General features: G+C 36.0%; 2 long non-coding RNA genes across 2 annotated transcripts; both read right to left on the minus strand.

Moving 5' to 3' along the window:
• Positions 1-724: 724 nt before the first annotated feature.
• On the minus strand, positions 725-1565 carry LOC145029190 (uncharacterized). The gene is made up of 3 exons (XR_013676407.1): positions 1524-1565; positions 1181-1255; positions 725-1020 (listed from the first exon to the last, which is right to left on the minus strand). It is a non-coding gene; the product is annotated as an uncharacterized LOC145029190 (long non-coding RNA).
• A 254-nt stretch (positions 1566-1819) lies between these two features.
• Positions 1820-2553, minus strand: LOC145029191 (uncharacterized). The gene is made up of 3 exons (XR_013676408.1): positions 2279-2553; positions 2016-2186; positions 1820-1932 (listed from the first exon to the last, which is right to left on the minus strand). It is a non-coding gene; the product is annotated as an uncharacterized LOC145029191 (long non-coding RNA).
• Between the last annotated feature and the right edge of the window lie 557 nt (positions 2554-3110).

Below are 3110 nucleotides of genomic sequence, written 5' to 3' on the forward strand. Positions count from 1 at the left end.
ATCTAGGTTAAAATATGATAATCATCATTGTAAAATTTCCTAAACATCGATGGTTTTCTAATAAACAGTCACAATTATAAAAAAGATAACAAAAAAGGACACCAACATTCTAATTCGACCATATCTGAAAGACACTTGGTACCGATTTGAACGGATCTACAAAGAGTTTCAACACATCTGCAACCATGTATAACCATGGCGTCGAGGATAGTGTCCGCTTCCGCCTCCGATTATAACGAATTCGCCTCTGATTTGAATAGTGAATAAAGAAAGAGTGTGACAGTTCTACATTGAGAATGGAGAAGAGGAAAAGAGATCGACTATTCTTCATATATTTTTGGCGTTGGCTTCCCCCCATTACAAAATCAGATGGAAAGGAGGTAACCTTGCTCCTATGGTGTCTGATGTAGGTTGTTGATTCATGGTAGCTTTTGAGGTGCATATCGACTTCATGAGTATCTTAAAGCCTTCCAGAAGTATATAATTTTGTCAGCAGGTTCTACAATATTGAAAGAAAAGAGAAAAGGGGGGATGTAGAAGGTGGGTAAGAGTGGGCCCAATTTACTTTTTTAAAAGATAAATAATGATAAATAATATTTAATTAATTGAAAAAGTACATAGGCACATTATGGTCATTTTAAATCTGGTATGGACTAAACAAAATCATCTTTTATGGATGAAAATAGTGACTAAACGTGCCTTTCGGCACCTGTACGAAGGACGATTCGTGTAATTTACCAAATCTTTACTAAAACCATCTAAATGTTATAAATTCTTTGACTTTTGACCGTTTGTCAACTAAGATTTAACTTCACTTAAACTCAACTCATTTTCACGTACCTGTAACTGTGTATTTTCAAGATTATCATTACATTTTTCAAGATCCATAAAAGGCTTCTCTTTAAATAAAAAAACCTTCAAATCTTCAAACTCCCCAAATGAACACTTTCCATGATGATACAGTTGATTCAGAGGTGAGTACAAAGTTTTCATCGGGTATATCAGGGTCAGAAGTGGAATCTGAAAATTGGGTTGAATAGTCAACTTTATTTTTAGGTAAAGCGATTTTCTCAATTCAATATGGATTACTTGTTTCAACATCATTCATAAAAGTAAAACGAAGCTCACTAACTTTACTAAGAAGACCAGAAAAAGAAAGAACAAAATCTTGCAAACTTACTTTTTTGTCCTCGGTCACTTTGTAAATGATCGAAAACTCCTGAAGCTTGTGTACAAACCCTTTGAATTGGCTGAACTAAGAGTAGATTGTAATGATAATTTGCAGAAATCAATCAAAAAACAAATATAAAAATGAAGACAAAGACACATGTGAGAAAAAAAACACAAGTGGATGCGAAAATTCACTATGAGAAACATGTTCGAATAATTTAGAGATAAATCATTTGACACCTAGAAGAAAATTTCTCTTAAAACTATAAAAAAAAAAGTGGTACTGGATTTACTATCTAGTTCAAAGTAACACCATAAATTTGATCTGCCATAAACTTCATAAGGCTCCTTACCAGAAGTAGGTCGGTTTTTCTTTGATGTTCTAGCTCCTTCCTGCACAGCAAAATTATATACACTCAAGAAATAGAGCTAATTTATGTAAATCAAGACACACGAAACAAAAATAAAGAATCTATTCATTTTCAGCCTAGGAACCAAGTTTGAAAATGGTTTATTCAAGAATCGGGATATTGATAATCACCTTATCCCGTTTTCAAAATCAGCCAATTGGGTGTTTTTGTTTGGTACCAAAAAAATCTTGATAAATTGACAAACAAATCAATCGACTAAGTGAATAGCCTCTAATTCACCTTGGAATTTCATCTGCTCACCAAGTGTTAGATCAATTGCCTGACTGAATCTTCAAGTCTTGAGTATCAGAGGAAGTTGTTGGTATTCTCGTGGGTTCTTGATTTGTATAAACTGGGATGTGTTTTGGAAAAAAGATGACAATTAAAACGTTTCTGGGGAGTTGAAGCTTTATAGATTCTGGCTAAATAACATACTTTAGCAATACATATGTATTGGGTTTCTGATTCTTCACACAAAAAAAGAATAAAAGATACCCCATCCTTCGTTGTGTCTATTTCTCCAATACCATCGATACTTGAGTCGATTAACACCAAAAATGAAACCAACAAACCAGTGGTGAGTAAACGAATCGGAGGTGGCAGCGTCTACAGTCAAAAGGAATTATAGATATCAGTGGAAAACCTACAACCCTAAAAAAACAAACAATATATAAAATGCAAAAACCATAAAAATTAACTCCAAATCGAAGCTTCAAAGCAGACGATCATTTGGACTGTTCCTCATACTCCTTCCTCTATCAAACTCAACCTACAAAAAGGCTTTGACTGAAACACTAACACTCCGGTTATAGCATAACAAGACTAAAAACTAGAATTTCCAGCCATCATCATCTGAAGACGATTATTGAAGTTAGTCCAAGAGTAGAGAAGGAGTTCAATTGGGAAGTCAATTTACCCAAAATGTGGAAGCCATCAGGCGAGAAATGGAAAATGGTGGAGGAGATTTACTGGAAGCAAGAAATGATGGATAATTGTTTGTAAATCACTAGAAAAGGAAGAAAAGGAGAAATAGAGAAAGATGGTTAATTGGAAGAGGGAGACGGTGAAGATCGATTCCATGGGTAATGGGTGACTTGAAGAAACACCAATCAACATAGATGAAATGTATGTGTACAGTGTCGATTGACCTATGCGTGTGAGGACATGTGACTCGGAAACCCTCGACTTTCAATGGGGTGCAGGAGTGGAATCGAGTCGGGCTTTTTAGTATTAGGACTTGGACAATACGAAGACCCCGAATTTCAATGGGGTGCAGGACCCGAGCATCGCCATGAGGTGGCTAACTAATGTGGAAGGTTGTTTCTTCACTTGTTTTTGTCTAGATGACCTATAGCTTAGGTGTGCTCTGAACCTTCTGAGGACCGGAGTGAAGGATTGGTGGAGGCTTGCTACTAATTCTTATTCTACTGAGTAGAGAGTTGCTGCGTCTTGGGAGCAATTCTATGAGATGTTCTACTCCCGATATGTGCTGCTGGTTGAGCTTAAGAGGTTAGCCCAGGAGTACCTAGA

The sequence above is a fragment of the Lactuca saligna genome, chromosome 2, assembly GCF_052625555.1.
Source record: "Lactuca saligna cultivar CGN05327 chromosome 2, ASM5262555v1, whole genome shotgun sequence".
NCBI classification, from domain to species: Eukaryota; Viridiplantae; Streptophyta; class Magnoliopsida; order Asterales; family Asteraceae; genus Lactuca; species Lactuca saligna.